Source organism: Panthera leo, chromosome B3, assembly GCF_018350215.1.
Source record: "Panthera leo isolate Ple1 chromosome B3, P.leo_Ple1_pat1.1, whole genome shotgun sequence".
Lineage (NCBI taxonomy): Eukaryota > Metazoa > Chordata > Mammalia > Carnivora > Felidae > Panthera > Panthera leo.
Window position 1 is genome coordinate 121,612,025 of NC_056684.1, and position 23,307 is coordinate 121,635,331.

The 23,307-nt window shown below is 38.9% G+C and overlaps 1 protein-coding gene and 1 pseudogene across 1 annotated transcript in view; both read right to left on the reverse strand.

Annotated features, from left to right (window-relative positions):
• Positions 1-23,307, reverse strand: part of SPTLC2 (serine palmitoyltransferase long chain base subunit 2) — a 102,196-nt gene that overhangs the window by 16,139 nt on the left and 62,750 nt on the right. The gene's annotated exons all lie outside the window — the stretch shown is intronic.
• On the reverse strand, positions 5,047-8,096 carry LOC122222992 (annotated as a pseudogene).

Sequence of the window (23,307 nt, forward strand, 5' to 3'; positions counted from 1 at the left end):
GAGTGAAGGACCAAACTTTCGCAGAAGATAAGGTCTGACTACATTTGAAAGCAGTTATTGCTGCTGCCAGCAATTCTGTTCACACTCATGTCAACAGAGGAGTGGCTGCCTGGGCACCTGCTTCTCTTGCATATATCCCCCTCCCTTTTCCTGTGCATTCCCTTTTAAAACCTTCTGGCTTCCCCTGGATGGGGCAGATGGTCTTTGAGATATTAGTCCACCATCTTCCCATGTTGCCCGCTTCCTGAATAAAGCAACCTTTCCTTTCCCAACATCACCTGTCTCTCCACTATTGACTTTTGAGCAGCAAGGAACCAAATCTAAGATTGGAACAAGTTCTCTTGTCTAGTAACACTTCCAAATTTCCATTCTAAGATTTCAGTCACTGCTCTATCTTCCAACAGGGGGCATCCTGCAAAATTTCAGTCAACCACTGCCAATGTTTCTCAATAAGACTGCGATTGGCATATGGGACACAGTTCTTGGTTGTTAAGGCTGTCCAGTGTCCTGAAGAATCACTGGCCCCTTGGCAATAAATGCCAATACCACCACCCCATAGCCTAATCTGTGACAACCAAAAATGCCCCTAGATTTTTCCAAATATGTCTTAGGAAGGCAGCACTGCTCCTGGTTAGTTGAGAGCCATAACTGGCCCTAACGTTCTTTCTTCATAGGAACCATGGGTTTCTCTTCTCTTTACCCTTAAACTTGAGTTGGAGACACATTAGCTATATGATCTTGGGTATGTTTTTACCTCCCCTAGATTCAATTACGATATTACCAATTATGTAGAGGAAGATATAAATGTGGAGCAATCTGGTATATTTAAAGTGTAAAACCACACATGGGAAAACCCAATGTAAAATATGAGCTAAATGATTAGCAGTACATTAAAACACAATACTTTATGATTAGGTAGGGCTTTTTTTCAGCAGACCCTTTTCTTACCTTTCTGGAATTTTATTTCTATTCCATTACTTTGACTGTTACAAATTATTACAGTTTATATAATAAATTGTACTCCCCCATTACTCTACTCTTTTTCAGTTCTCCTCCTTTTATTAAGATATAATTCACATCCTGTAACATTCACCCTTTTAAAAATGTACAACTCAATGGTTTTTAGCATATTCAAAGTTGTGCAGCCATCACTAGTATGTAATTCATCTCTCCCAAAAGAAACTCCTTACCCGTTAACAGTCATTCCCCATTTCCCTCTCCCCACTGCCCTGAGCAACCGTTGATCTACTTCCTGTCTCTATGATTTGCCTATTCTGGACATTTCATATAAATGGAATCATATTTTATGTGGCCTTTTGTATCTTAATTCTTTCACTTAATGTTTTCAAGGTTCATCCATGTTATAACATGTATCAGTCCTTCATTCTTTTTTAAGAATTATTTTTTAATCCATTCTTTTTTAATGGAATTTTGTTTATCTACTCATCAGTTGATGCACACTGGTTGTTTCTACTTTTTGGCTACTGTGAATAATGCTGCGTATGTTTTCAATTTGATTGGGAATATACTTAGGAAGAGAATTTCTGGGTAAAGTGGTAACTCTTTGGTGTCTGCTTTTTGAGGAACTGGAACTGTTTTCTAAAGTGGCTGGGACATTTTACATTCCCACCAGTAATATGGGAACACACCATTCCAATTGCTTAGATCCTCACCAACATTACTGTCTTTTTTATTTAAGCCATACCAATGAGAGTACAGTGGTATCTTGTGATTTTCATTTGCAAATCCCTAACGTCTAACAGGTTTAAATACCTTTTTTTCTGTGTTTATTGGCCATTTATCTTTTTTGGAGAAATACCTATTTGTATCCTTTGCACATTTTTAATTGGGTTGTTTAGTTTGAGTTATAAAAGTTCTTTCTATATTCTGGATACTAGAGTCTTATCAGACATGATTTGCAAAACTTCCTCCCATTCTGAGGGTTGTATTTTCACTTTCTGGATGGGCTGTCTTCCAAAGAACAAAAGCTTGTAATTCTGATGAAGTACAATATATGTTTTTTGGTTGCTTATTCTTTTGGTGTCATAACTAAGAAAGCACTGCCTAATCCCACAGTCATGAAGACGTACATCTACATTTTCTTCTAAGAGTTTGGTAAATTTGGCTCTTACACTTAGGCTTTTGATCCATTTTGAGTTATTTTTGTACATGGTGGGAGGTAGGGGTCCAACTTCATGCTTTTGTATGCGGATATCTAATTGTCTCAGAATCATTTGTTAAGAGAGACTATTCTTTTCCATTGGATTGTCTTATTGAATACCAACTAATCCTAAATTAAAAGTTTACTTCTGGACTCTCGTTTGTATTTCATGGTCTGTCTATCTATACTTATGCCAGTTTGACACTATCTTGATACCACAGCTTCGGGACATGTGACTCCTCTTTGTTCTTTTTCAAGTTGGACTATTCTGGATCTCTTGTCTCTTGCATTTCCAAATGAATATGAGGATCCACTTGCCAACTTCTACAAAAAAGGCAGCTGGGATTCTGATGGGGATATTGTTGAATCTGTAGATCAACTTGGGAAGTACTGTTGTCTTAACAATACCAAGTCCTCCAATCCATGAGCACAGGAATCTTTCTATTTGTTTAGGTCTTCTTCCTGTTTGTTTCTGTACATTTTTTTTCCTTTGGATGGAATGTAGTAAATATTCTCAAAATATTGAGTTGGGTTGAGAAGGTAAGGCAAAGGGAGAAACGAATAAACATATTAAATACAACATGATACAGGTCCTAATTTGCGTTAACAATAAATGTCTCTTCTTTTTTCCACTTCCCTCTCTGATTTCCCCTAATGAAAATGTGTCTTTAAATGCATTAAAATATGTTGGAGAGGCTCTAGCAAATGCTGACAAAAATATGAAACCTCTCATACGTTGCTAGTGAGATGGCAAACTGGGACTTTGTAAAAATGACAATATATGCAGGGTGGTCTCAGGCGGTCTCCTGTCAGCCTTTGTTAGTTAAGACAAACCTGGAAAAATAATGAAATTTGCTAGGTGTTCCAGGAATTTGTAAGACAAGGAAAGTGTTATGAAAAGCTTACTTTGGAGTTAAAACCCTTGCCCCGAGGCAGGAAATGAAAGCATAAAGGGGCTGGCCCTTCCTCTTTTTCCTCCTTTCTTTTTTAAATGATATGAACAAATGCACAAATCAGACAATACTGGCCATAAAAATATTTATCTTCCACCTGTGGATCTGCTTTCATTCTCAAAGTCATTTTTCCCTAGATGTTTTAGTATTAGGTTTTTTGTCTACATAGTTCGCAAGGGGGAGTAGCTGATGAAAGGTTGGCACAAGTATTGTTAACGAATCTGGTTCCAACTGCCCTACTGGATGAAGGCCTTTTAGGAGAGCTGCAGAGCATTATCACCGGGATTATCAACCTGCAATGGGCACAGAACTAATCAGATTCGCAAAGGAAAAGTTAAAATGACGCCAATCTCTCAGTAAGCACAATATATTACCGATGTACAAAAATGGGTTCTCTTGAGATTGTGCTTTCTAAGGAAGACTCAAATCTGAAATTCTGACATCAAATATGGCAATGGCAAAATATTAATTTCTTAGGACTAATGCTTTTGCTAAATTACAATAGAAGGATGGGTTCTTTTGGAAAGGAGTAGAGTTTGATTTCCATTTTAAAAGGTAGAACTGAGCAGAGGGTGTAGATGTAGACAGACAGTTTAGGGAAGGCTGGACTTGTCCCAGGGTTTAAGATATTCCTGAACTAAATAAACCCTAGGTAAACAGAACATTCCTTACATGTGCAAGCATATCCTTTAATAGGGAGAATTGCTGGGATTCCTGACTCCACTTAATCAGGAAATCAGGTCTAAAAATAACTTTTACTTCTTCCAAGAAAGAGGAAGTGGGTTGGCAAGTGAACATTTAGATTTGATAATCAACAGTAATGAAAAACATTCTTAAGTCTCTGGGGTTTTCAAGAGCCTAAAGGAAAACAGCTGAATGTTGAATCCCCATTAAAACTGCTACTTATGTAAAAAAAAATTTTTTCTTGTACATTTACAGAAGTCTCAATAGAATGTGTAAGTTTGTTTCATACAAATTATTTACTCCATGTAAATGATGAACCACTTAATCAAATTCAATAGAGTCAATTAAAACAAAAGTGCTCATAGGGCACCTGGGTGGCTCAGTCAATTAAGCGCCTGTCTTTGGCTTAGGTCATGATCTCACGGTTCGTGAGTTTGAGCCCCACGTAAGGCTCTGTGCTGACAGCTCAGAGCCTGGAGCCTGCTTTGGATTGTGTCTCCCTCTCTTCTGCTCCTCCCCTGGTCATTCTCTCTCTCTCTCTCTCTCTCAAATAAACATTAAAAAAACTTTTTAAAAAGTGCTCAGATTTGAGAAAAATGACCAATTTATATTAAGGTCACCAAATGAAAGAAACAGTGCATATACAGTAGTTGTGAATATGCTTCAGGATTTCTGTTGTTGTTTTTTTTTTTTTTTAAGTCTGCTAAAATACAATTGGGATGCTTATTACTTTTTCTATCGGAATCAATGAAAAAAAGCACTAGAAATCATATTTTTGTCTTTTTCAAATAATCTGCATTCAGTGTCAAAATCCTCAAAACGTTTAGATATCAAAGACAAATACTGATTTTTTTCATTAATGATGAGAAACAAGAGATCCAGTTTAATCAAGATCTGACATTTATAAATTTTAAGCATGCAAGTGAGCTAAAAGATTAAGAGATTAATTACAAATAACAACTACAGGAAGAGATGATCATTTGTGCGATTTCTAGGTTCATTAGGATAGTATACATCCAGAGAACCAACAGAAGTTCTCAGATCCGATGTCGAATAATGGAATGTGGGCAAGCACTCTTAAATGACCTTTATTATTTTTTTAAAATTTTTTTGTTTTATTTATTTTTTGAGACAGAGACAGAGCATGAGCAGGGGAGGGGCAGAGAGAGAGGGAGACACAGAATCATAAGCAGGCTCCAGGCTCTGAGCTGTCAGCACAGAGCCTGACGCGGGGATGGAACCCACGGACTGTGAGATCATGACCTGAGCCGAAGTCGGCCGCTTAACTGACTGAGCCACAGGCGCCCCAAATGACCTTTATTTACTATGCACTACATGCATACTGTATGCTGCAAGCAGAGAAAGAATCCATGCGTTAAAGACAGATTGGTACTATTGCCAAACTATACACGTGCTATCAAGGTGAGTCAACTAGGATGTTGTTCAAAGCTCTTTATACTTAATGGTTTCCATGAAAATAAGTGCAGAAGCAGAAATGCGTACACATCCCAAAGTGTCTTCTTCATTGTTTCCAGTGCTTTCTTTGCGTTGTTTTTCTTTTGCCTTTTCTACTAGTGGCATTAACTGCTAGTGTTCTGCTAAGATCTTTAAAAATTCCATAATGAAAGGCAGATAATTATGCTGCCCTCTGATATTTTTGATCTCTTATCTTTTTAGTTTCTGTACTATTTCTTCAATAAGCATCTGAGTTTTGGCAACCTCTGACTGAACAGCACTTAACATATTATTATCCTGATCTGCATCCAAGAGTTCCTCAGCAAGTTGTCTTGTAACTGCTATCTGTTCATGTCTCATTTTTCTGTCAGACACAATGGCCATCAACTTAAATCAAATTTCACTGTGCTTTTGTATCCGTTTTTCTATGACTGCTTCATTGTGCTGTCATCTTGATCTCATGCATCTAAACCAGTCGGTCCTTCTCTTAATCCATCTAATTCATACAATCTTCTGTCCACAGGAACATAACTGACAGAGTGAAAAGCATCTTCTTCTTTTGCTGATGTCTTTGCATCAAATGCAAACATCTGCTGTCTGGACAAGCTATTGTGGACTTGTCGAATCACACCTGGATTGCTCAATGCAAATCTTTCATAGCTGCATCAAAGCTTTGCGAACGTTCTTTAAACTCTGATAATGTCTCTTCTAAATGGACACCTTGATGGGTACAATTCAATAACACACTTACTGTGGCTTGACTAGCACAAACATTATTAATTTTCTGCTTGGCAAAAAATATCATGTCAAGTCTGGAGTCCTGAACTAAAGATACAGAGGGTGCTGATTCTTTTCCTGGCTGCCACTTGAAAAACAAAAAAAATTAGCCCATGAACTGGCTTTAACTTTTCAAAATTCTTAGGCTCTAAACTCCGTATTTCTTCTACTTGGGCTCCTCAGCAACCAAATCCTTTAATGAGCTCAGTGAAGAGACCAGGGTCGTTTTCCATGAAGCACCATTCCCCAGCATTGGCTGTCATGGCCTAGGCCACACACTACCCCTGCTGCCACCTAGGCTCTGCCCACCCCTCATCCCACCCGGTACCAGCTGCCACTGGCCACTGAGCTCGTTGATCTCAGCAACGCTGCTGCGGAGTTCATCAACCCAGGTCACCCCACCTACTTCCGCCGACAGCCTGCTTCAGAATTTCTTACAGAAACTTAAAAGCAAACATTAAAGAAGTTGATTTGGGGGGCTACTAACATTTTTGAAGCCTCATCTACTTTTAAGACACAAAACTGTGAAGAAAAATAAATCTAGCACATAAAAATAAATAATAAAGATGTCATTTATTTCAGCATATATTTGCTAGAAATAGAGGAGATACAAAAGTAGCATCATCGTCACTACACCAAAGACAAAAATCTCACCAGGAAGGCTACACAGAAAAGGAAGAATGTACTATGTGCTAGGCAAGCAGACGTTAAATAAATACACCCTGAGTACCTGTCTAGTGTGTCTGTCAGACATCTAGGCCCTGGATACACTGCATGGAATAAAAGAAGCAAAGTTCATCCAATGTGGGAAATGGACAACAAAAAAGGTAAATGTCTCACTCAAGTGATGTCTGAGAAATGACCTGGATGAGCAAGCACTATCTCCATAAAGCACCAAGGCCCAGAAGCAAAAGCACCTGTGGCATTTCCTAGGGTGGAGTGAACCAGCAAGGTTGGAACTGAGCCAGTAAAGGGAGTGTGTGATACAGGCGATCTATAGAGGGCCAATCCACAGGGGACTCACAGGTCTTCACTGTAAGAAAGACTCTGATTTTGACTTTGAGAGGTGGGAGAAGCCCCACAAGGGTTCTCAAACAGAAGATTGATAAGATCTCCTGTTTCAACAGGGTTACCTAAGTGCTGCATTTAAACAGGTGAAGAGAGAAGCAGACAGGGGGCGTGGGCGACGATGGCTTGTACTAGGGTGACAGAAATGTGTATGAAAAGTGGATAGGACATGTATTTTGAAGGTGGACAGAGTGTTACAAACTGTTAAAGCACACAGAAGATACAAAATAAATATTTGATGAATGAATGAATCTTGGATAGGAAGGAGAACCAATGTGGACTAGAGTACTCAGGAAAGGCATCAGACTTATCACGTTTCGCTTGAACTCTCTGCGTGGATGCCTCCTATTCCTTATTATAAGCATGTTTATTTATCTTAATTCTTGGAAATTATTTTTGCTCGACTGATCCTTCTAGGACTATTAAATCCAAGTGAAAGTAGACAGAAGTCTAAGTAAATAACAGTGGCAATAGAGTAGTGGACAGATTCAAAGATATTAAGGAGGCACAATCTAAAGGCTCTGGTGATTAAATACATGGAATAAAGAAGCAGAGAAAATATAATAGGGGTTTCTTATTTGGACAACTTGCCGTTATCTGAAGGAACACGAAAGAAAAAGCATGTTTGAGGGGGAAACAAATGGAAAAGGCTAAAAATTTTAGAGAAACAAAACTCAATTTGGGGGTAGCAAGTATTTTTAAAGTCTAAAGGTTTAAAATTAAGTAAGTCAAGACTACTGCTTCCAAACTCGGATTGGCATATTAAAAGTTAATTACTGTTTGGAATGATGAGAGGATTCTGGAAATGGACAGTGGTAATTGTTACACAACATTCTATAATGTATTTAATGCCAGTGGATTGTACACCTAAAATTAGTTAAAATGTTACCTTTTATGTTATGTATATTTTACCACTATGTTCACTCACTAGAGGTCAAGTGGTTTTGTTTGTTTGTTTGTTTTTTTAACGTTTTTTCCTTTTCAAGAAACAGAGACAGAGTGCAAGTGGGGGAGAGGCATAGAGAGAGGGAGACACAGAATCTGAAGCAGGCTCCAGGCTCTGAGCTGTCAGCACACAGCCTGATGCGGGGCTCAAACTCATGAACTGCTCGTGATCATGACTTGAGCTAAAATCAGTTGCTTAACCAACTGAGCCACCCAGGTGCCCTGAGGTCATTTTTTTAAATGAGATATAATTCACATTCCCATTTAAAGTGTTCAATTCCAAGTTTTCTAGTGTAACTATAGAACTGTGTAACCATCACAGTAATTAATTATAGAACATTTTCACTGCTCCCCAAAAGAAACTGGCATGTATCACAGTCAATCATTCCCACTTCACCCCAATCTTCCAGCCTATATGTCAGGTGTAAGCAATACTTTTTGTTCGTTTGTTTGTTGAGGAATAATTTATCCCAAAGTCGCGTTTTTCTACATAAACAAGAGACTTAGGGGGATAACTTCTGAACAAAGCCCACACATCTTTCTCCATTGTTAGCTTGGTGGTAAATACACAGCTCTACTAACAAAAATTCCTGTGGACAATTTTTTTCCAGTAGGTGAAAATCATACAAATCAGTTAAATATAAGCAATTTGTTTTCTCATTTTCATTTTGTTTTTGTTATTTTCTACCCATGTTTATATAGTTCTAAGTTTTTGAAAAACCTCAAAGGAACCAATAGCATTATGAAAGACAAAGGACAGAAGTAAAAAATTAGGTTGTGGAAAAATTCCTGGTACCCTTTAAGACATGCCTCTACTTTGCATGTCATTAATTTGCTCTTTTTATAAGTTCCTGTTTCTGTTCTTACACCTTTGATGTGTGGCCTCCTGTCCTCAAAACAAACTGCAAACTCTGAGGGCAAATAAGGTTTTCTCCCCCAGCACCTCCCCACCAAGAATATACAAACATTCAAGTTGAAATATTCTGAGAAAATGGAAACCTTTTTTGTGTGTTCAAACTAATTTGAGTTCCACAGAATTACCTAATTCAATTACACACACACACACACACAAATACAAATAATAATGAAATATGAAATAGCTCATACACAAAAAGCATCCTCACACTGGACACCAGGTTCAAATTCTGGCTCTTCCAGTTAGTTAATTCTGTGACCTTGGGTAAGCAACTTAACCTCTCGTCTGTCTCATTTTCTAAAAGAAGGAAAATCATGTCTAATACATATTCTGAGAATTTATTTAAAAATTTTGAGCAGTGCTCAGTACATAGTAAACAGAATACATGTCCACTTTATTATTCTCTGCCACCTGTGTATTTTTCCCTTAAAATTATGCCATTTACATCTTCCACAACATGACATGATCTGGCTTTAGCTTAGCCTTAGCTTCTAAAGATGAAATAAAGTACCCTCTTGCTTTCCCTCACTGTTTCTAGTTCCCCACTTTTTAATTCTTTAGTATACTCTTAACACATAACATAGGACACAGCTGACATTACTAACATATAAACACATAACATATAAAGGTTTACAACTTATAAATATGCCTCAACTATCATACCATCATACTATATTATCAACTTTCCAAAGCTAGTTTTAGCCAATGTTCCCTTACTCACCAATTTAGACAATCTCTGCCATCACATTATCCATTAATTACCATTCAGATGAGGCAAATTACCTTTGCAGTTGGGAGTATTCAAGATGGCAAGCAGACACCCTTATTTTCTGAAAACCGCTCCTCACCTTAACAGGGATGGGACCTGGTCCCTACCTGGGCTAAACTGATTCTTCCACCTAATCCAGAAGAGGCATGCAGACATGCTTGCACTAAGGATGTTTTTCTATTCTATTCTATTCTATTCTATTCTATTCTATTCTATTCTATTCTATTCTATTTTATTTTATTTTATTTTTAAGCAGGCTTAAAAGTCCCCAACAAGGTACTTGACCTCATTACCCTGAGATCAAGACCCAGAGGAGATCAAGAGTCAGATGCTTCACTGACTGACCCACCCAGGTGCCCCCACTGAGGACATTTTAAAACCTGAAACCATCAGACAACCATTTTTAAGTAATACATCAAAGCAGTAAAAGCAGGTCTGAGAAAGAAAGGAACTAGTAATTCTACTGTCTTCCTAAATTTTACTCATGAGCTTTAGTTTGGTTCTTTGGTGGCACATACCCTTCTGAAGTCAGGCTATCTGGGTTTGTATTCTGGCTCCATCATCTACCAGCTGTAAGGTTTTGGCTAGGTCACTTAATCTCTCTGAGCTTGTTTCCTCATCTGCAAAATGGAATTGATAATGATGATTTCACCTACTTTGTAAGGCTGTTTGAAGGATGAAGTGAAATAATACATGTAAAGTGCTTAATAAAATGCCTCACATTTGGTACATAAAAATTCATTAATTATATAAGAATTTATTATTTTACCTATAACAATGTGTTGAGGCATTATTCTCCTTTCTTCCAATCAGAAAAAAGCCAGAATAGATGACTATATATACTTTGTCTTAATAAGGAGATATTAAATATCTTGAGCAAAAAGAGAAAAAGCCAACTGACTCTTCTAACTCTAAAGCCTAATAAGACACCAAAAACAAGAGAATAAAAATTAATAAAATAAAACACACAAGGGGTTAGGAGGTATTAAGAAATACTAGGAAAATGTTGCTTATTTTGAGAATTCAAAAAACTGAATTTTTTGCATTAAGAAGTTTTTGAAGATACTATGTCATTTTCCATAGCTGGCACACAGTAGTCAAAAACTGACTGCTGAGTGAATGAGGTCTTACTGTGGCTTAAACTAAAAAAATAACATAACATTACATAACATGACACAAAATTTTTAAAAAGCCAAAACCAAATAGACGAGATAGTAAGCAGCTCCCTCTGGATGTTTTATATAAACATCTGGATGATATCAATAAAAGGAATAATATGCTTTAAAAAGACTAAAAAATATAAAAATGTAACAAGATACAGTTCTTATCTGCTACTAAAATAAATTTAACAACATATTCTCAATTAACTGTGCAGATGGGAGAGGGGTGAGGTACAGCAGCAAGGGTGCTCAGATAACCAAAAAAGTCTCCATTTGAATTTGAAATATATTTTGTTACCTTAAAAGCAGACTTCCTTAATTGCTAACATTTAATTCTGGCCTAAGTCCACATATGGCAGTTCCACTGAGAAGGGAACTAACACATAGTTAGGGGAAATGATACATTTAGTTGCAGAGGTGGATTATGAGAACAAATGTGCCATAGATAATGTGTTTGCAAAACCAAAAATATATGAAACATGCAAAATCCAAGAACATGCAAAAATTAACTATACGAAGAAGGTCTGTTTGCAATCATTTTATTTTTTTATTTTAATTATTTTTGAGGGGGGGGGAAGGGGGAGAGGGAGAGAGGGAGAGAGGGAGAGAGGGAGAGAGGGAGAGAGGGAGAGAGAGAGAGAGAGAGAGAGAGAGAGAGAGAGAGAAGATGCACAGGTGTGCATAAGCCGGGAAGGCGCAGAGGGAGAGGGAAAGAGAAACCCATAAGAAGGCTCCGCGCTGGGCATGGATCTCATGATCCTGGATCATGACCTGAGCCGAAATCAAGAGTTGGACACTCAACCTACTGAGCCACCCAGGTGCTCCTGCAATCGTTTAAACTATACAGAAGAACAAACCAGTTCAACTGAAAGCAGCACATTCATCGATCAAAGAAACTTTTCCCAAGCAAAGTCTTATCATGGCCTATTTTCATTTCAATTTACTGTTTTCAGCTTAGAAATGCAAAGATTCTAGGTACACAGACTGCATTATCTGGACATACACATAACCCCGTTTAGGAGAGGTGTGGGATCTGTAAGGAAATGTGTTTGAGCATAATCCTACAGAGATGTACTTTCAACAGGAACAGAGGAAGCCGCTTCTTGGCATCCTCTGTAATTATGGCAGGCTTCTGGTAACTCCACTGTTTACTATCCTCACCATTACTGGTCAATACTCGCAGGCTGCAGGGACATCTGTGATGCTTTACAGTATCAAAGGCCTTAACTAACTAATCCTATTTTTTTTCTTTTTTTTTTTTTTTTTGCCGATCATTACTAGCTGAGTCCTCAACCATTTCCCTGAAGAAACATCCAGAAGCCATGAAATGTGTATTTGAACACCTGGCATAATCCATTCCTCATTTGCATGATAGCTCTATCACTTGCACACATTTGTCAGTCATGACACACAGGTCAAAACTGTTTGTCAGAATACAAAATACACTGGGAATGCAAGCTGGTGCGGCCACTCTGGAAAACAGTATGGAGGTTCTTCAAAAAACTAAAAATAGAACTACCCTATGACCCAGCAATCACACTACTAGGCATTTATCCAAGGGATACAGGTGTGCTGTTTCAAAGGGACACATGCACCCCCATGTTTATAGCAGCACTATCCACAATAGCCAAAGTATGGAAACAGCCCAAATGTCCATCGATGGATGAATGGATAAAGAAGATGTGGTAAATACATACAATGGAATATTACTCAGCGATCAAAAAGAATGAAATCTTGCCATTTGCAACTACGTGGATGGAACTGGAGGGTATTATGCTAAGTGAAATTTGTCAGAGAAAGATAAAAATCATATGACTTTACTCATATGAGGACTTTAAGAGACAAAACAGATGAACATAAGGGAAGGGAAACAAAAATAATATAAAAACAGGGAGGGGGACAACACAGAAGAGCCTCATAAATATGGAGAACAAACTGAGGGTTACTGGAGGGTTGTGGGAGGGGGGATGGGCTAAATGGGTAAGGGGTACTAAGGAATCTACTCCTGAAATCACTGTTGCACTATATGCTAACTAATTTGGATGTAAATTTTAAAAAATAAAAAATAAAACTTAAAAAAAAAAAAAAGAATACAAAATAACAACAGCAAAAGAAGACACCAACATGCTCAAGTCAAGACAGAGAAAGAGCTTCCTGCACAAGAGTATCTGTGTTCTGCCAGGGCAATTCTCACTGGTCTAAGGTGAGGAGAGCAATTGGCTAGACTCACCTCTCACCAACTCTTATTAACAACTGACAGTAACATGGCTTATTTTGTTTCATTTTTTTAACACTTCAGAGAGAATTAACATTGTAATACATTAGCCTTATGTGGGGTGCTCTCTCACAAGAAATGCTGAAACAATTTCTTGCTGCACAAGAAATGCTGAAACAATACAGACAATTCGGCTTACCATAAGGATAAGATTCTGACCTTCAAGCCGACTTGGATATTATCACTTGCTTAGGCGTTGTTAATGCCCCCATTTATGGAGAATTCACAAGCTGACAGCCCTCTCACAATGTGATTTCTTTCTCTTCTGTAATACTTAAGTACTATTAAACACAGACGGTACAGGAGGTATCCCAGCAGAACTCATCTGTTTTTTGTTCTTGCCAAAATTACGAAGTGTAATAATCCTAGAACAAAACTGTCCCCAGCAACGGTTAAAAAAACAATAAATATTCTCATTTTCTTCCTTCCCGTGACTACCAGTCAAACTCTTCTAATCAAGTGGTTTTATTTACACGCCATTGCTAAAAAGGAGTAACCGTGATAAAAATTACTATTTGTATAGAAGGGCATGTAAAATCAGAAATCTGCAGACTATATGCCAAACAACTGACATGAGTTATCCCAAGACATAAGATCATAGAGACTGTTTACTTTCTGTAATATTTGGGTTTGAAAATAAGCATGTTATTAGTTTTATAAACAAAATAAAGAATGAATAGATGGATACATTTAAATTGGTATTAAAAATCCTGTACTTTGGATCCTTAACAGACTGATTCCTGAGCTGCATATACTCATCATGTTACTGATGTTACTTTACAGCAAATTCCCCAGAGTTTGAACATTATTAATGAAACCAACTAAAAATCAACTAATAAACTAAAATATAAAGTTAACAAACAATATTATAAAAACTGTTTACATTTGAAGAGAACCAGAGTTTAGAACCCAAAGCCGGTTCTTCACTGCCAAGCCCACTACAGAGGGAGACAAAAGTGACAGGCCTAGAACAGAGTTTATTCACATATTTACTTCTAGTGAACCTGGAAAACTTTGCAGGCAAATTTTAGTGTTCAAAAACAAGAGGGGTGGGGTGCTGGGTGGGTGAGTCGGTTAAGCATCTGACTCTTGATTTCAGCTCAGGTCTTGATCTCGCGGTTCGTGAGTCTGAGCCCCTGTTGGGCCCTTGCTGACAATGTGGAGCCTGCTTGGGATTCTCTCTCCCCCTCGCTCTGTCTCCCCCTGCCCCCAGCTTGTGCACTTGCACACATACACATTTTCTCTCTCTCTCTCTCTCTCAATAAATAAACATTTTTTTAAAAAGAGAGCACTAATCAACAGAGAAAGCTGTGATGGCTAATTTTATGTGTTGTCTTCACTGGGCCACAGAGTGTCTGATGTTTGGTCAGACATAATTTGGCTGTGCTTGTGAGGATGTTTTGGATGAGATTAACATTTGAATAACTGAGTAAAGGCTGTCCTCCTTAATGTGGGTGGGCCTCATCCAGTTGGTTGAAGGCCTCACAAGAATAAATGGGCCTTCCTGAATAAGAAGGAATTTCTCCTGCCTGCCTGTCGTGCTGGCACATCAGGTTTTTTCTGCCTTCAGACTTGAATTGAAGCATCAGCTTTTCCTGGGTCTCAAGACTAACGGCATTTGGACTAGAACTACATCAGCTCTTCTGGGCCCCCAGCTTGCCAAATGCAGATCTGCAGACTTGTCAGCCTCCACAACTATGTGAGCCAATTTCTTATAATACCTCTCTTGCCCACTCTCCCTCTTCCTCTCTATAAAAACACTGCACAGGAAAAGTCCAGCAAATGCTTTATGATGATGATTGCAGCTTTGATGCCTCAGAAAGCTTCAGATCCTCTCCAAGAAATGGCCATTTATTCATCTAACCAACTTATCCCAAGCCCAATGGGACTAAGATGATACTTAATAGAACATTTTCTTGAATAATGGCCACACTCTTACTTAGATGTTAAAAATAATCTCCAACTGCTGTTAAAGCCAGTCATTTTCTACCATCTTCTTTCTACTTCTCTCCCCAAATGGTCACCATCCCCACTGCGACCAGTATCTGAAGAACAAGCACAGAATTGGAAAGAGTACTAACCCATATAATTACTGTACTTCATCTAAATAGTTTTGATTATGAGAGAGAAGAACCCCCCTTCCCATACCAAATATAAAAATAGCCAGGTACTTCCTTTGCTCTCTATCAATGGGCAAAAAACAGTACTCTAGGTCTCTAGGGAAGACAACATCCTATCATTAATGGGGTGTTTTTTAGGAATCATTGAATGGTACACATTACTCAAAATCACATACAGTAGCAAGCATCTTAGAGCAAAAAATCTTGCAGCCACACTCTCTGCACATTCCTCCAAGAATCAGGGTATGCTAACGAATTAAAACTGAATGGTAAGTTCAGAAAAGGTGAAGATCCATTAATGGAAAACAGAAAACCTTTCTGGCAGTAGTGGCAAACCCTTGGTACTTGTTGAAATTTCTTAAACTTTTGTTTATCTTAAGAATCTTATGAGTGCTTAAGTACCAAAGCTGATTTCCCTGCCAACAGAAATATATCGAGAATTAACAAGGTTACACTACAAAGGAACTTCCACTCCATATTATTATTTTTATTATTTCACATGTAGATGATACCTTAGCATAGGGGCTGGGCAGAACAGGGATGAATTCTTAACAAAGTCATCCAGTTTCTTTCCTAAAGAAGCAGCAGTCTCTCCTCACTCATCTTTCTTAATTACCAATGGTCACCTTCTATGGACAGCTCTAAAGTGGGTGGAGAAGGCAGCAGACAACACTTTCCACTCATCAGAGAACTTTCTAGATCAATAAACTGTACATGTGTCACAAGCACCCAGTCGGGATATACCAGGGGAGTAGGATCTCATGGTTTACTGGAAAGGAGGGACAAAAGAATGCCTAAACACACAAATCAACTGACCTATGAGGTCATCCTTTGTTCTTTAACTTCTGCATGAACACCTGAAAATTTCAATCTGTAAATGAAATTAAGATCACTATACCTAAAAATATCTTTAAGTACCAAACAGGACTAGAGCAGGAAACAGCAGTGGGAGAGAGAGGAGACCATGGGATGTAAAGAAAAAACATTAGCAAAACCACACTATGTTGGAATTTGAATGTATGAGTTCAGGTTTTTCACATGATTTCAGAGAAAGAAGGATAAAGTATCTTATCCGGAAATATTACTTAAGACAAAAATAAAAGATATATTAGCTAAACGGCAGGGCAGACTGATTTGAATACCATGTTCCCCTTAAGTACCAGCTAAATTGCCCTAGAAAATCTTTCCGTTTGAAGGTCCTTATGTCTCTTATAAGGACATAAAATAAATAAAATAAAAATAGCTTGTTAAGAGTGGGTTGGATAGGACAATAAATGTACCTCCAACCCACTCTTAACAAGCTGTTTTTGTGCTCCAGCGAACAGTCTTATAAAAGAGATATTTATAAGGCACTTCCAGAAAGCAAGAGTTCAGTAACTTTAACACTGAAACAAAAGGAGTAGGAACTAGTTTCACCATCTCCTAGAAGCAGCCCCTCTATTTTGCCAGACTGGCAACAAATAAAGCGCTCAGTTTGGGCAATTGTCAAACTAATGAACATCGAACCAGACAGCCTGCCTCTTCCTCCCCTAGGGACGCTACTGTTCCAAAGTGGACTTTGGCGTTTTGTCTCCCTACAAGAATGCAGCCAAGTTATCTGAGTCTACTCTCCCACATTACTGTTGCTCTTTCTCTCATCCGCAACTAGAGCAGCTTCTGCTAACACCAAGCACTGCACAGTAAATGACTCTCTCAAGTACTGCTTATCACTCCCCAACCGTAGTTTAATCTCTTAATTAGTTTCAATGCCAAAAATTAGGATTTCCTGAGGACTGCCACAGGATGTGCACCAGGCTGCAGGGGCCAAGGCTTAAAGTTGTTGATTCAATGCAATCAAGAGTTTAAAAGCATGGTTGCTATTGCACAGCCAGAAACAGAGGGCCCTAAACAAAAGGAAGAAAGGAGGCCAAGTGCTTTCGAAAAATTAAGGAACTGAGTTTAAAGGGTGCCAGCTCACAGTCAGGACAGAAAGTCTTAATTTGTCCAAAGACTATGCTTTGGGGCTGGAATACATTTAGGCAGAACTAAAGGGATGTACTGCCCTCAAGCATCCACCCTCAGATGAGGAGGGCCAGGAAATAAGACACTTGCTGGTAAGGCTAGGCTTGGAATTAAATTAATAGTTACCAGGGGTGGAAGACAAGCAATAATAAGTTTCACAAGCTAATTAGTATTGAACTTTTTAAAGTTTATAGCAGGGAAAGCCATTCGTAGGTTATGTACTAGAAAAATCTGATTCTGAATTAATAGGCCATTAAAAAAAAAAGAGCGAAACAAAAGTAATTCTAACCAGACTTAAGAAGCATGATCATGGGTCTCTGAATTCTTACTTCTCTTTCTCCTTTCCTAGTTGGTTTTTGACTTCTCCACCTGTGTCAATGATTCATTCAGGAAGGATCATCAGCTCTTTAGAAGAAAGCATCAAGGCATCCAGAGTTCCAAAAACAATTAAAATTGGCAACTCAGTTTTACCACCAAACTCCTGTTCCACAAGCCAACATGTCCCTTTATTTTTCTTTCAAAAGAAAGAGGTTATATATCATGCCTTCCAGACACCTACCAGTAGAATAGCTCTTGGTTCTCTTTGAAGTAAATAAGCAGAAGAAAGAAAGAAAGAAAGAAAGAAAGAAAGAAAGAAAGAAAGAAAGAAAGAAAGAAAAGAAAAGAAAAGAAAAGAAAAGGAGGGAGGGAGGAAGGGAGAAGAAAAAGAAAAAAATAACCCTTAAATTCCTTAAAAACTAGTTTGCATTATTAACTGAGGTTTTCTTTAAAATAAACATTCTAGGGACAGCTGGGTGGCTCAGTCGGTTAAACACCTGACTTCGGCTTAGGTCACGATCTCACAATTTGTGGGTTTGAGCCCCACGTCGGGCTCTGTGCTGACAGCTGGGAGCCTGGAGCCTGCTTCAGATTCTGTGTCTCCCTCTCTCTCTGCCCCTCCCCTCTCTCCCTCTCTCTCTGCCCTCCCTCTCTCTCTCTCTCTCTCTGCCCCCTCCCTCTCTGCCTCTCTCTGCTCGCTCACACTCTGTCTCTCTCTCAAAAATAAATAAACATTAAAAAAAATTTTTTTTTTTTTTTTTTTTGCACATTCTAGGGCCTTGTCCACCAAGACTCAGTGGTCTGGTAGAATGGATTAGAATCCTCATTTCTAACAAGCTCTACAACACTGGTGCTCAAGTTCGAGGTGCTTTTAAATAACACACTGCAGGGGTCTTACCCCCAGATACTCACAGGGTCTGCAAGGGACCCTGACATCAGCATTATTACTAACTTTAAAGCCTTCCTTTGTGTGAGCAAGTTAAGAACCACTTCACTAAAAGTGCCTTTGATGCCCAGGGTCCATGGACAAAGCTTGAGAACAGAGGCTTACAACAGTGTATCTTAATGAGGTCCTTCTGAACCTTACTTCACCACCGGAGCAGATGGCAGGCAGATTAAAATATTTAGATAATTAGAAAAACCATAGGTGACTTTTTGTTTGTTTCCTTAAATCAATTCCTCTTCAAAAAGCTCTCAAATGTGGCAAGGCTTCAGAAGGATATCTGGTTCTTAATTGAGAACAGAGTCCATACACCCTCTCCTTTTTTTTAAATATGTAGCAAAATTGGTGAAAAACTAGGATCAAGTCTCCTAGACAAAGTCCTCAGAAATAATTCTGGGGGCAGGGGGGAAGCAATTCTAATCATGCTAAGGTTTAGAAAGTTCTTCTCCAACAAACAAAACAGAGCCTGGGTTATAAAGGTTCACAAATTAGAAATGATAAGAACAGGCTTAAGGAATGGTCATAAGGCTCAGCTAAACAGTAACTGAATAAATCAAACTGTGGGGAAAAAAATCTTCAAAATAAACTTGTTTTTAATTTTTTTAATGTTTTATTATTTATATTTGACAGAGAGAGAGCATGAGCAGGGAGGGGCAGAGAGAAAGGGAGACACAGAATCTGAAGCAGGCTCCAGGCTCTGAGCTGTCAGCACAGAGCCCGACACGGGGCTTGAACTCACAAACCGCAAGATCATGACCTGAGCCAAAGTCAGACGCTTAACTGACTGAGCTATCCAGGCGCCCCTAAAATAAATTTGATTATGTAATAAAACTAAGGTAATTCACCCAGTTTCATCTTAAAAAACAAAATGACCCTGTACTGACTCACAGTGCTTTAATTAAGAATTAACTTCCTTATATCATCTTACTACATCTCCCAAAGGAGGAACATCCAGTGCAGGCTCCTTTCCTGTCCCATGGGAACCTCCAACTCCTTATTTATGTTTTGCATTAAGAACCATATTCTACGAACTGAACAAGTCTACATTTGTTCAAAGGTTAGCTCCCAGCCTGCTGCCTGTGGGCATCTTAATAGCTAGTTTCAAACAAACTCTGAAGCAAGACACAAAGGGAGAGACCACTCTTGTGGTGAGACACTTTTATTAGCATTTGGATGTGGAAGAAAGAGATGGGAGTGGAAGAAGAAACAGACTGTGCAACAGAGCTCTGGAGTATTCTGAACAGATTCCTAAAACAGAGAAGGAGGCTTAAGGGGTTATTGATCCATGGAGAGGAAATAGGTAGATAAATACCCCAAAGGACTTTCATTTGCAGGGCTAATTACTCACAAATAAATTTAGGTTTTTTGGAATACTAGCATACCAGAAATCAGAAAATTAGAATGAGGTTATAAAGGTCTATTTTAATAAAATGTTAAATACCATTAATGCAACTTCAGAAGAAACGGAGTTCAAGAAAGTCACGTTCTTTCAATTTAGAGACAAGATATTGAGAAAACTTGCACCATTTGTGGGCTGAAATTTCTCCACTCATGAAGCGGTCATATTGCTTGCGATTTTTTTTTATTTTTTTTTAAATGTTTATTTTTGAAAGAGAGAGAGCACAAGCAGAGGAGTGGCAGAGAGAGAAGGACAGAATCCAAAGCAGGCTCCAGGCTCTGAGCTGTCAGCACAGAGCCCAACGTGGGGCTTGAACCCACAAACTGTGAGATCATAACTTGAGCCGAAGTTGGATATTTAACCAACTGAGCCCCAGGCACCCCTGAAGTGGTCATATTGCTTGCCGATTTTAGAAGGCTTAAGCTATTGGTTAAAAAGCCCTTTAGGCTACATAATGATGAAGTTAATTTACAAAAGGAAAATCTTTCTTTTTCTTTAATTGCTGGTAATTTACTAGAGTGAAAGCTTCTATAGAAAAAAAATCCACTTAGATGGGCCACCTGGGTGGCTCTGTCAGTTAAGGGTCTTGACTCTTGATTTGGGCTCAGGTCATGATCTCACAGTTTGTGAGCCTGCGGTGGGCACTGTGTGGACAGTACGAAACCCACTTGGGATTCTCAATCTCTCTCTCTCTCTCTCTCTGTCTCTCCCCATCCCTCCCTCTCTCTCTCCTCCGCCTGCTTAAGTACACTCTAAAAATAAACATTAAAAAAAAGGGAAAAATCCATTTAGAAAAATTAAAGGAACATAAGATTAATAAAATCTGAGTTTGCCTCAAATAATTAGCTAGCTTCAAGGAAGTTTAAGATTTTGGGGGGATGATGGTGAGGAAGGAGCTTTTGGGGGAGGAGACAGAAGGAGGAACCTGAGAAAAGAGGAAGCTGAAAAAAGGAAGAATTTACCTGTGGCTCTGAGACCAGGTCTTTTCTGGAATCCTATCCCTAGCACTAGACAGTAAGATTTTTCAAAGGCAAGTATCATGTTTGAAACCTACCACAGGATACACAGTAGATGCTTGATAAAGCCAGTATCTTTTTTAACGGTGTTCAAGGAAGTCAGTTATAAGAAAGGAGGTAATCTGGTTTGATTCGCGATGTCAGATATACTGCTAAGCTATACTAAGAAGAAAACTGTTTATTAGAAAACTTGATTTTTATTTACATGAATTTCTAATATTGAATTAAACACTTAGGTAAAAGCAGATAAATAATGACAACGAAAAAAGTGGAATCCAATAACAGTCCTGCGCGCAGAAAGCTCAGCACTTACAGAAGGGTGCCCAGGCTTAGCCTGTCCACCTAACGTAACAAATGGATGGAAAAGCTGCAGCCTCCTGCAGAAAAGCAGGAGATTCTCCTTATGCCTACCTCTCCTCCCAAAAAGATTGTTTTCTTTTCTTTTCTTTTCTAAATATTTTTTTAACATGTATTCACTTTTGAGAGACAGACAAAAAGTAGGAGAGGGGCAGAGAAAGAGGGAGACACAGAATCCAAAACAGGCCCCAGGTTCTGAGCTGTCAGCACAGAGCCCGATGTGGGGCTCAAACTCATGAACTGTGAGATCACGACCTGAGCCCGAAGTCAGATGCTTAACTGACTGAGCCACCCCGGTGCCCCAAGATTCTGTTTTCTTTAAAACAGCCTCCTCAGCATGGGACTCCTGGAATGCTTTTTAAAATTATTTTTTTAAGTTTCTCAGTTCTCCTAAATTAACTTTTGACAGTTCCTGGGATTCTCAAGATGATCATTTAACACCTCATTAACAAGTCTATTATAGGAATTAATTCAAATGAGCCCAAACTAATTTTAATTAAACCTCAATCTGCCCAAGGTATTCCTTTTTTCTCCTATACAATAACCGCCTACATAGGCTCAGTTCTTTCAAAACTAAGAAGTACAAAAAGTGCAGTTTTCCGGAAAATTACTTGTCATCGTTTTTAAATTTACCTAGTAAAATGTACCTATCTATTTAATTTGTTCCATGATTTGGCCATTTCGTTTAACATTCATCTACTTAAGCAATACACTTTAAGAACCCACTCATTTTCTAATAGTTATGGATGTGTGCATTCATTCATTCAGCAAATTTATCAAAAGGCTACTACTAGATGCCAGACACTAAGCTGGGTGCTACGCATGTTATTAACTACATCTCTAGCCAGAAATAAAATACAGCCAAGCACAGCTCCAGAAAATGAAAAAGCACAATTTTAGTTGCTTTTGGTCAGTCATGTTTTGCCTGGACTCGTGAATAGATCTTACAGCTAAATTTCCATTACTGGAGGTGTGCTAAGTAAAAGTTAGAATTTCAAATGTCTGGCGGAATCTGTCAGAATTTCCTAGCTGTCAGTTTTTCTAGCTGGCCTGTTCTAACTCCGTGTGTCCACTCAAAGCACGAGCCCCCCTCCTCCCCGCACACTTCCCACCCACTCTTCTCTGGCTTCGGTTCAACAGCTCCTCATCAATCCAGTCACATGACCCTCTCTTCTTTGGGAAAAGGAGAGGAACTGGAAGGAGAAAGGGGTAGAAAGGGGGAGAAAGGGAAGGAGGGAAGGAGGGAGGGGAGGAGGGCTTACAAAGTAGGGGAGTGGGTGGATCTCAACCTCCCCTGCGCCATTGCGGCTTCTCTGAAGGCTCCATACTCTTATCACCACAGAGCAATACATCTTCCCACAAAAAAGATGAGAACATTTCTTAACAATCAACCATGTAATATCTGTGTATATGTTTAAGCCTTACTTTCATATTTTAGGCAGGATTTATTTCCATGTAGGTTATCCATGTAGTCTGGCATCTGATAACAAAACAGTTGTACTCACAAAAGTGACATACACATAGGATAAAAGTCTAGTAGTACCGAATATTAAATACAAAGTACAGAAGTGCCCCCTGCCCACCTCCAACCAGCCACCTCCATTCCCATCCCAGGAAGCGGGGCCGGGTTCTCCATCCAGCTTGTTGGCAGCTAGCACCACAGTGCTGATTAACACGCTCACACCCCTGCTTCTGTTCCAGCAGCGTTGCAGGGTGGTGGTGGTGGTGGTGGTGGTGGTGGTGGTGGTGGTGGCGGCGGCGTGCCAAGACAGCCGTGCTTCCGCTACTAATCACCGCCCAGTTTTGTCGTATGACTGTTTTTAATTCTAGTGGCCAGCACCGTCATAAATTTGAAGACGATTCCTTTACTTTAAAATACTTTATTAACTTAAAATAGTATTTACTGACTCTCCACCAAGTACATAACAGAAGCTGATACACCTTCATGTCCCTCACCTTCCTTTACCCCTTTCGACACCTTCTGTCTTCC